Source organism: Pectinophora gossypiella, unplaced genomic scaffold (genome assembly GCF_024362695.1).
Source record: "Pectinophora gossypiella unplaced genomic scaffold, ilPecGoss1.1 Pgos_48, whole genome shotgun sequence".
NCBI classification, from domain to species: Eukaryota; Metazoa; Arthropoda; class Insecta; order Lepidoptera; family Gelechiidae; genus Pectinophora; species Pectinophora gossypiella.
Window position 1 is genome coordinate 551,098 of NW_026063258.1, and position 11,699 is coordinate 562,796.

The 11,699-nt window shown below is 37.6% G+C and overlaps 1 long non-coding RNA gene across 1 annotated transcript; it reads left to right on the top strand.

Annotated features, from left to right (window-relative positions):
* The first annotated feature begins 4,189 nt into the window (after nt 1-4,189).
* Nucleotides 4,190-5,100, top strand: LOC126381387 (uncharacterized). The gene is made up of 4 exons (XR_007568797.1): nt 4,190-4,308; nt 4,397-4,523; nt 4,623-4,756; nt 4,888-5,100. It is a non-coding gene; the product is annotated as an uncharacterized LOC126381387 (long non-coding RNA).
* The last annotated feature ends 6,599 nt before the right edge of the window (nt 5,101-11,699 follow it).

Below are 11,699 nucleotides of genomic sequence, written 5' to 3' on the forward strand. Positions count from 1 at the left end.
AAAAGACTTAGTGATTACATGGTTTTATGTTTTCCGTGGATCTGGTTAGAGCTATGTCACGCTAAATAGTAGTTCTTTGCATTTCTTCTTACATTACTTTTCAATAGAACACTGTTTCGCATGAGACGGTTCCTCAAAAAACATAATATCGTGTATGAGCTAAACTAAAACTTAGGGTTTTACATGGTTTTATGTTTTCCAGTGGATCTGGTTAGAGCTATGTCACGCTAAATGGTGTTCTTTGCATTTCTTCTTACAATACTTTTCAATAGAACACTGTTTCGCATGAGACGGTTCCTCAAAAAAACATAATATCGTGTATGAGCTAAACAAAAACTTAGGGTTTTACATTGTTTTATGTTTTCCAGTGGATCTGGTTAGAGCTATGTCACGCTAAATGGTGTTTTTTGCATTTCTTCTTACAATACTTTTCAATAGAACACTGTTTCGCATGAGACGGTTCCTCAAAAAACATAATATCGTGTATGAGCTAAACTAAAACTTAGGGTTTTACATGGTTTTATGTTTTCCAGTGGATCTGGTTAGAGCTATGTCACGCTAAATGGTGTTTTTGCATTTCTTCTTACAATACTTTTCAATAGAACACTGTTTCGCATGAGACGGTTCCTCAAAAAACATAATATCGTGTATGAGCTAAACAAAAACTTAGGGTTTTACATGGTTTTATGTTTTCCAGTGGATCTGGTTAGAGCTATGTCACGCTAAATTGTGTTCTTTGCATTTCTTCTTACAATACTTTTCAATAGAACACTGTTTCGCATGAGACGGTTCCTCAAAAAACATAATATCGTGTATGAGCTAAACTAAAACTTAGGGTTTTATATGGTTTTATGTTTTCCAGTGGATCTGGTTAGAGCTATGTCACGCTAAATGGTGTTTTTTGCATTTCTTCTTACAATACTTTTCAATAGAACACTGTTTCGCATGAGACGGTTCCTCAAAAAACATAATATCGTGTATGAGCTAAACTAAAACTTAGGGTTTTACATGGTTTTATGTTTTCCAGTGGATCTGGTTAGAGCTATGTCACGCTAAATGGTGTTTCTTTGCATTTCTTCTTACAATACTTTTCAATAGAACACTGTTTCGCATGAGACGGTTCCTCAAAAAACATAATATCGTGTATGAGCTAAACTAAAACTTAGGGTTTTATATGGTTTTATGTTTTCCAGTGGATCTGGTTAGAGCTATGTCACGCTAAATTGTGTTCTTTGCATTTCTTCTTACAATACTTTTCAATAGAACACTGTTTCGCATGAGACGGTTCCTCAAAAAACATAATATCGTGTATGAGCTAAACTAAAACTTAGGGTTTTACATGGTTTTATGTTTTCCAGTGGATCTGGTTAGAGCTATGTCACGCTAAATTGTGTTCTTTGCATTTCTTCTTACAATACTTTTCAATAGAACACTGTTTCGCATGAGACGGTTCCTCAAAAAACATAATATCGTGTATGAGCTAAACTAAAACTTAGGGTTTTACATGGTTTTATGTTTTCCAGTGGATCTGGTTAGAGCTATGTCACGCTAAATGGTGTTTCTTTGCATTTCTTCTTACAATACTTTTCAATAGAACACTGTTTCGCATGAGACGGTTCCTCAAAAAACATAATATCGTGTATGAGCTAAACAAAAACTTAGGGTTTTACATGGTTTTATGTTTTCCAGTGGATCTGGTTAGAGCTATGTCACGCTAAATGGTGTTTCTTTGCATTTCTTCTTACAATACTTTTCAATAGAACACTGTTTCGCATGAGACGGTTCCTCAAAAAACATAATATCGTGTATGAGCTAAACTAAAACTTAGGTTTTATATGGTTTTATGTTTTCCAGTGGATCTGGTTAGAGCTATGTCACGCTAAATGGTGTTCTTTGCATTTCTTCTTACAATACTTTTCAATAGAACACTGTTTCGCATGAGACGGTTCCTCAAAAAACATAATATCGTGTATGAGCTAAACTAAAACTTAGGTTTTATATGGTTTTATGTTTTCCAGTGGATCTGGTTAGAGCTATGTCACGCTAAATGGTGTTTTTTGCATTTCTTCTTACAATACTTTTCAATAGAACACTGTTTCGCATGAGACGGTTCCTCAAAAAACATAATATCGTGTATGAGCTAAACAAAAACTTAGGTTTTATATGGTTTTATGTTTTCCAGTGGATCTGGTTAGAGCCATGTCACGCTAAATAGCATTCTTGTCATTTCTTCTTTCCATCCTTTATATTATATTAAATAATATTTCATACGGTATTATTTCGTTCTTTAATTTAATGTGTTTTTAGTGCTTCTGAATGTGATTTTGTTTTAAATACTTAGCTTATTAGCATTCATCAGTATCCAAGAATCCATCATACCACTGCTGATCAATAAACAAACAACGGTCTTAGCGTTTAAATACCGAAAAAGCACCTGCCTGTTCATTTATTATTTGTTTCATTAAACAGGAATTTGCATATCGATCGTTTTCAATTAACTTCGAACAGTTACAACTACACGTAAACTGAGCATGTAGTCTATCTACAGCAAGATCTTGACCGCTGACTGCAGCTCTCCTTCTCCCTCCATTTCACTCCCAATCGACATTTTCACCTTTGCTGATATGATTACTCCACAGGATACCTCCATCCCCTGCATACCTGGTCGCTAGATTCGGCTGGCACGTCATATCGGTTTGACAGCCAACTCACGTAACTATTGTTGATCGATCCACAGTCCACTGAAGTGCCTACGATGAAGGGAACAACATGGACAGTTCTACTCCGAATTACTCCAACCCATGCGATGTTCATCCATGCGACAACCCACCTGATCTGAGTGGAACTTAACTGAAGCAAGAGAGTGATGCCTAATTCCATCTGCCAACTAGCTCCACTTCTCTCCCGTGCACCAGTCGCACCCACACCGACGTGTTCATCTTGCCAGTTTTCCTCACACCCGTCCACTTGTCTCTTGAAGATTGGCGTCCACAACACCAACGGTTGGTTAGGTCATGCAAGCATTGTTACAATTGATAAAAACACATATTTTCATTTAGTGAATGTGATAACCTGTACTAATAATTTGGTCAACTTAGCGATGATAACTCAATGTAAGTATTAACAAACTCGGTACGTGTTTGTTATTGTCAATAATATCTTTAAATTATACAACTCGCTTATGTTTGACAATTACTGAGTAATTGCTTTGCTTATTGCATGCTAATTGCTGAAAATTGCTTTTTATTTTAAATTCCTTAGCTAAAAATTGCTTTTTCTTTCACATTTCTCTGCTTATTGAATGACTATTGCTAACTCATTAGATAGAACTACTTCTCATATAAGTAGGTGGATGCGGCCTCGATTAGCGGGGGAACCACATGAAAAAAAGCGAGCTACTGGGTGTACCTCCTGGGTAGTTTGGAAATCACCTAAATATATATGTATATATTTATAAATAAAAGTTAATATATATAAATTAACATTATTTTTTTTTTAACAGGAAATGCACAATGCTAAAAACTGCGTAGGAGATTTTAATACAATAGTACTACCAAGCTCTGATGTTGCCGCTATTTCCCAATGACTGCAGCAGTGTCAGACAGCTAGCAATCAAAGTAAAAGATATTGAGGTACGTTAAATGACGAATCACGACCCACTTTTGGCAAAAACGTATCGCTACTAGCTAAGAGGAAAAAAAATAATATATATTTTATTTACAGGAATGCAGATGGCAATAAACTGTGTAGGAGTTCATGATTGCAATAGAATAAAATCGACCAAGCTTGAAGTCAGCAGCCCCCCTTCAATGATTGCAGCGTGTGACAGGCCAGCAATCATAATAGTTACAAGATATCCGAGGGTACGTTTCATGGGGACGATCACGACTATTTTGGCAAAAAGCTTATCGCTATAGACTAAGGAAAATAAATTAATATATATTTTTATTTACAGGAGTTGCTGGCAAATAAACTGTGTAGGGAGTTTATGATTGCAATAGAATAAAATCCGACCTAGCCTGAAGTCAGCTGCCCCTTCAATGAATGCACGTGTGGACAGCCAATACATCAAAAGTTCAAGATTATCGAGGTACGTTTCATGCGTCCACGACTATTTGGGCAAAAACGTATCGCCTATCGACTAAGGGAAAAGTATATATACTTTAATTTACAGGAAATGCAGAAGGCAAAAACTGCGTAGGAGATCATTAATACAATAGTATTATATAAACCAAGCCTGATGTTGGCCGCTCATTCAAAGAATGCAGCAGTGTGACAGCCAGCAATCAAAAGTAACAAGATGTCGAGGTACGTTACATGACGATCACGACCACTTTGGTATAAACGTATCGCTATAGACTAAGGAAAAAAAAAATAATATATATTTTATTCACAGGAAATGCAGAGTGCAATAAACTGTGTAGGAGATTATGATTGTAATAGAATAAAATCGACCAAGCCTGAAGTCCTTCAATGCACGCAGCAGTGTGACAGCCAGCAATCAAAAGTTACAAGATATCGAGGTACGTTACATGACGACCACGACTATTTTGGCAAAGACGTATCGCTATCGACCAATGAAAATAAATTATATATAATTTATTAATATATTTTATTTATAGGAAATGCAGAAGGCAAAAAACTTCGTAGGAGATTATTAATACAATAGTATTATATCAACCAAGCCTGATGTCGGTAGCTTCTTCAATGAATGCAGCAGTGTGACAGCCAGCAATCAATAGTGACAAGAATCTAGGTACGTTACATGACGACCATGACCACTTTGGCAAAAACGTATCGCTATCGACTAAGAAAAGGATATTATATCTATACGTTATATAAATATACGTTATTATAAATAAATTAATATAATTTTATTTTTAACAGGAAATACAGAAGGCAAAGAAGCAGATGTCATCAAAAAAGATCTTTGTTCCTGCAATGTTTCCGCAGTCGATACAGATACAGATCCAACAGAGCGAAGTGGAAGGAAAAGACTCGGAAAAAAGACCCCACCACCATATGGGAACAATGCAAGGGAGAGAGAGAGAATATAATGTTATATTTTTATTTTTTGATAACATAAAATAAACCAACAATATCCTACATATTTTTTTTATTTCTTTTTGTGTCTGTCTTAATAGTTATTACAAATCTGTGATGCGAAACAAACTATACGAAAACGTCAATCCACATACAACGCCCGCGAAGCTGCTTTAGCAGCGAGCGCACTTAGCACCATCTAGTTATTATATTATATAAAGCTAAACCCATGTACTGACTGACTGACTGACTGACTGACTCACTCACTGACATAATTGTTCTCCCAGAAGGAGGGTCGGGGGGTGAAAATGATGTATGGGAAAAGTGATCGGGACCTCCCGGTGAGTATGGGAAAACTTCCAGATCTTGAAAAACTGCTCCTCATCAGGGAGACACCCTACGGCCTGGCGAAACTATCGCACCTGGAATGATTCTTTTTTCACAAAACCTACTTAAATTTTGGTCAAATTTTATCGCCGGTGAAAAAAAAACAAAATGGCCGGAAACAAGATGGCCGCCATACAAAAAAATGTTTTTTCAAAAAATGTCTCGGGGGTAAAAACTGTGAATGGGGGTATAATCGGAAGGTATTGTTGAGTATGGAAATACTGCTCGATCTTGAAAATCTGCTCCGCATCAGGGAGACACCCTACGGCCTGGCGAAACTATAAAACCTGGAGCAATTTTGTTTTCGCATGACCTATTAAAATCTTGGTCAAATTCAATCGCCGGTGAAAAAAAACCAAAATGGCGGAAAAACAAGATGGGCCGCCATACAAATTTTTCGTTTTTCCTGAAAATGCCTCGGGGGTAAAAATGATGTATAGGGATGTGATCGGATCGTCATGTTGAGTATGGAAGTACTTCTCGATCTTCGATATCTGCTCCGCATCAGGGAGACACCCTACGGCCTGGCAAAACTATCGCACCTGGAACGATTCTTTTTTCACGAGACCTATTTAAATCTTGGTCAAATCTTATCGCTAGAGAAAAAAAAAACTATATGGCGGAAAAACAAGATGGCCGCCATACAAAATTTTGTTTTTACAGAAAATGTCTCGGGTGTAAAAATGATGTATAGGGGTGTGATCGGAACGTCATCTTGGAAAACTGCTCCGCATCAGGGAGACACCCTACAGCCTGGCGAAACTATCGCACCTGGAACTTTTTTGTTTTCACGAAGCCTATTAAAGTCTTGGTCAAATTTTATCGCCAGTGAAAAAAAAACAAAATGGCCGAAAAACAAGATGGCCGCCATACAAATTTTTGTTTTTCCAGAAAATGTCTCACGAGGTAAAAATGATGTATTGGGGTGTGATCGGAACGTCATCTTGGAAAACTGCTCCGCATCAGGGATCACTCTACGGCCTGGCAAAACTATAGCACCTAGAACTTTTTTGATTTCACGAGACCTATTTAAGTCTTGGTCAAATTCTATCGCGGTAAAAAAATGGCGGGAAAAAGCTTCGAACCAATACAGGACACGCGAGCAGCTTGCTGCGAGCGAACCACGCGACATCTAGTTATAATATATATAGCTACAAACCCACTGACTCACTCACTCACTCACTGACATAATTGTTCTCCCAGAAGGAGCGTCGGGGGGTAAAAATAATGTATGAGAAAAGTGATTGGGTCCTCCCGGTGAGTATGGGAAAACTTCCAGATCTTGGAAAACTGCTCCGCATCAGGGAGAGACCCTACGGCCTGGCGCAACTATCGCACCCGGAACGATTCTTTTTTCACAAAACCTATTTAAATCTTGGTCAAATCCAATCACCGGTGAAAAAAAATCAAAATGGCGGAAAAACAAGATGGCCGCCATACAAAATTTTGTTTTTCCAGAAAATGTCTCGTTGGTAAAAACTGTGTATGGGGTTGTAATCGAAACATCCCGTTGACTATGGAAATTTTTCTCGATCTTGAAAAACTGCTCCGCATCAGGGAGCCACCCTACAGCCTGGCAAAACTATAAAACCTGGAGCAATTTTTCTTTCGCGAAACATATTTAAATCTTGGTCAAATCCAATCGCGGGTGATAAAAAATCAAAATGGCGGAAAAACAAGATGGCCGCCATACAAATTTTTCAATTTTCCTGAAAATGTCTCGGAGGTAAAAATTATGTATGGGAGGTGTGATCGGAACGTCAAGCTTAATATGAAACAACTGCTTGATCTTGAAAAAACTGCTCCGCATCAGGGAGACACCCTACGGCCTGGCCAAACTATCGCACCTAGAACATTATTTTTTCCACCAGGCCTATTATAATCTTGGTCAAATTTAATTGCAGTTGAAAAAAAATCAAAATGGCGGAAATTCAAGATGGCCGCCATACAAATTTTTCTTTTTTCCTGAAAATGCCTCGGGCGTAAAAATGATGTATAGGAATGTGATCGGATCGTCATGTTGAGTATTTCAATACTGCTCCATCTTGAAAAACTGCTCCGCATCAGGGAGACACCCTACGGCCTGACAAAACTATAATACCTGGAGCAATATTTTTTTCACGAAACCTATTTAAATCTTGGTCTAATTTTATCCCGGTGAAAAAAAAAAATGGCCGAAAAACAAGATGGCCGCCATACAAATTTTTGTTTTTCCAGAAAATGTCTCGGGTGTAAAAATGATGTATAGGGATGTGATCGGAACGTCATCTTGGAAAACTGCTCCGCATCAGGGAGACACCTACGGCCTGGCAAAACTATAGCACCTAGAACTTTTTTGATTTCACGAGACCTATTCAAGTCTTGGTCAAATTCTATCGCGGTAAAAAAATGGCGGGAAAACAAGACACGCGAGCAGCTTGCTGCGAGCGAACCACGCGACATCTAGTTCTAAGTATATAACTCAAAAAAGAGAGAGAGAGATCCTTGGGGGAGGCCTATGCCCAGCAGTGGGCGTCGTACAGCTGATAATGATGATAACTCAAAAAATGTGCATCATATTCGTCTTCCATCTTACGACTTAGTTTTGGTTAAAAGTTGTCTTCTGACTACTCTTTCGTAGTTCTGCCACGCCTTTAGACATCACAGGCGTGAGTTCACATATTGTAGAAGCTAGAACTCCTGACATTGACTTTGTTTTGAATAGTTTACGTTCCCAGCAGAGTTCTTCAAAGAGAAATCTTTGTTTTGTTCTAACTCTTTCTTTGTTGTATCTGGTGTTCTATCTCTTTGTATCTTTGTATGCAGGAAATCCAAGTTTCAGTTGTTTGGCAACGGTTTTATATGTTTCCCAGTGTCTGGGTATCACGCGATGCCCTAGCGCCTTAGCTAAGTTGCAAACGATTATGACAATCGTCATTTTTAGATTTTTTCTTTCAATCAAAATTCTTTATACGCACTAAATAGAGCTTTACAGTTGTCAAATTGCATAGTCAGAAAACCTACATTCCTGAGAAATGCATTTTCGGAGATATGTGACCTAACCTATTTGGGCTGGTTTGCCATTCGCGGGTTGGAAGGTCAGACAGGCAGTCGCTACTGTAAAAAACCGGACCTGTCAAATCTTCAGGTTAGATAAGCGGCCCTGTGAAAAACGGGATAATGTTAGGAAGATGATGAGATGTTAAGTTGCTACTGTTACCTTTTTATTGTTACCTTTTTTTTTATTGATTTCCGTGTGGTTTCTGTCCTGTGTTAAATGTAATGTACCTGTCTGTCTGTGTCTGTGGTGTCCGGAAGTAATAAATGTTTCTTTCTTTCTTTCTTTATTACTATAATTATGTAAGTCTCTAGAAAAACTACAGACTATAAATGTACCCAGACGAAGCAAAGTCGTGTCGCTAGTATGAAATAATAACACAATATAAACTCACGAATATATCCCAATGGGGGTAGTCAGACCTAACCTACATCCATCGCAAGATGAACATAGTTCCCACACCTCACCGACTTTTCTGTTAGAACAACGTGGTAGTGAGTCTATAATGGTCGAGTCAACTGTGTTAGGGAAAACTGTACTTCTCTCTCTCTCTCTCTATTTAAGAGCTGCGCTCTTGTCGGTGAGTAATCGCCATTCTCTCTTCTTCCCGCCAAAACCTTCACCTCCCGATACGACACGACTGCATGCACCTTCTCTTTTATTTGTTTCATAAATGTTATACCTAGTCTACCCCTTCCTCTCTTCCTTCAATTTTTCCTTCTATAATGTTTGTTATAAATAAATCGTGTCGTATCAGGTGGCCACTCATATTTCCTCTCCGGTTCTCTATAGTATACGCTGGAGGGTAAAAGCTGGACTGAAATGGTGTCAAATGAAAAAGTGCTGGAAAGAGTTGAAGAAAAGAGAACCATATTGAAAACTGTACTTACTTAAAATAAATTCATAACTTGTTGCAAGTCCAGTACCGGGGCTCGAACTGGCGCTAACCGTTCGAGAAGTAAGCCGGTGAACACAGCCGGCCTGGTGGTCTAGTGGTTGAGCGTTGAGCTCACGATCCGGAGGCCCCGGGTTCGAATCCCGGTGGGGACATATCACAAAAATCACTTTGTGATCCCTAGTTTGGTTACAACATTACAGGCTGATCACCTGATTGTCCGAAAAGATGATCCGTGCTTCGGAAGGCACGTTAAGCCGTTGCTCCCAGTTACTACTTACTGATGTAAGTATGTAGTCGTTACATAAGCCATGTCAGGACCTTTGGCGGCTCGATAATAACCCTGACACCAGGGTTGATGGGGTTGGTAATCCACCTCACAACTCACACGATAAAAAGAAGAAGTGACCACAGGACTGCAGTGACTACTTATTAAATAATTTATCGTACGAACTTTGTATTGAACTTCACCGTAAAGTTTGTGCTCTCAGCTCCCAGGCTAACTATTGAAACCAAGCAAGCCATTCAAGCCGCATTCAAAATTCGAAACTTTATCCCAGCTTCCGTTGCATTCATTAAATAATGAGTTGCTCTCATTAAAACCCAATCTCGAAAGACCCATTAATGCACCCACAAAGTACCAAAACAGCGGTCTCTCAAAATGGCTATACAAAATGCTTCGAGCCACTTTATAAAGATCCCACTTGACCCTTAAATATAATAGCGGTAAAGATCTTCATAATTTAGCTTTTTGTAAAAAGAATAAAACATCCAATTTTAGAAAGCTTATTAATGTTCCGCTGAACTATGGAAGAGGAGGTCAACTTAAAGTGGTGACATAAGACCTCCAACATAGTCCACGGTAACCAACTGACGTTTCCACATTGCAAGATAAAAAACGTTGTAAAACTTTTTCATCATCCTGTAAGGCTCCAGGGCTCTTTATATCCGGTCACATCAAAAAATAATCAGAACATATTTATAAAAAAATTGTGACCACAGTAGCCGCCTACTTGTATTACAAATTCCAATACCTAATTATTCTATGCTATTATAATTATGGAATCTCTGTGTAAAAGTGACGAAGCAAAGTTATATACATTCCTAAACGGTTTATTTACCAAAAAGTTTTCAATAATAAGTATATTAAGTACTTAACTTATAACATACCTTACTGGCCACGATTACTTAAAATTTTTGTTGCAAAAGCCATTAAATAGAGAAATAAATCATTTTATATTTCTTACTTAACGGCTATTTAAAAATAATTTCGTACGTTACGGCCAGCTTACTTTCTATTTTAAGAACCTCGTAAATTAAATATTTTTGATATTTTTCCACTCACTAAATTAATAATAATGAAAACTTATTTGTGTTGTAACTTTTTATTCGCAATTTTATCATGGGTCATTGGCATGCTAAGGGTTTTATGGATAGGTTGCTATATTTTATTTAAGTAAAAATTGCATAGGTATTTTGCTAATTAACTCGAATGTGCGAAATATTCTTAGGTAGGTATATAACTGCTTTCTTTATTGGGTACAATATAAATATACTTTGAAAAAAGAATAGATAGAAAATTCCCTTCCGAGTTGACTTGAGAATCGAGATCTACCGTACTTACTTAGAATTATTTCACATAAAATCAACTGAACAGTACAATACCACCGTATTCGCATTCGTAACGTAAATTGTTCCAACTTCTAGCTCCAAACATTTCGAAACTTCCAGAATATTCATGTGAGAAATTAACTCCTGACATTTATTACTATGTAAATAAATACGAAATGGGTGGAATTCGTCGGGATAATAACAGGTGAGGGGGAAAAGTTATCGGAGGCTGAATGCGTTTCAACCGTTGCCACACAAGTAAAGCGTAGCGTAACTGTCACTAATGTCACAGATTATAGGTAAGTAATACGTAATGTAATGCCACGAGCCGTGAAGAAAATAAGGATAATAAAATCGGAAATAATCCCACCAATCCGTAGGTATTTTATAAGTTTTTTTTTTAATTTCCGAAGTCACACGTCCCTAAAGAAAACAATTAGTACCTATGCTATCTCCGTCAAAATAAAACAAATCTTCAAAATAGGATGTCAGTGATACAGAACGTTTGCAAAAACAAATAAAAGATGACAAATTGAAAGCGAAGTCTTTTTTATTCGAACTTTCACGATCTGTACAAAAGGGCCTCATAAAAACCCGCTACCTGATGATAGCTCATAGCCGTGAGAAAACGTCAAAATGTAAAAATGAAAAATGTGTGTAATATAGATTATTATAGAAAATGTAAATGTTTGGGGATATTTCGTTTGACATTGCACTAGTAATGAA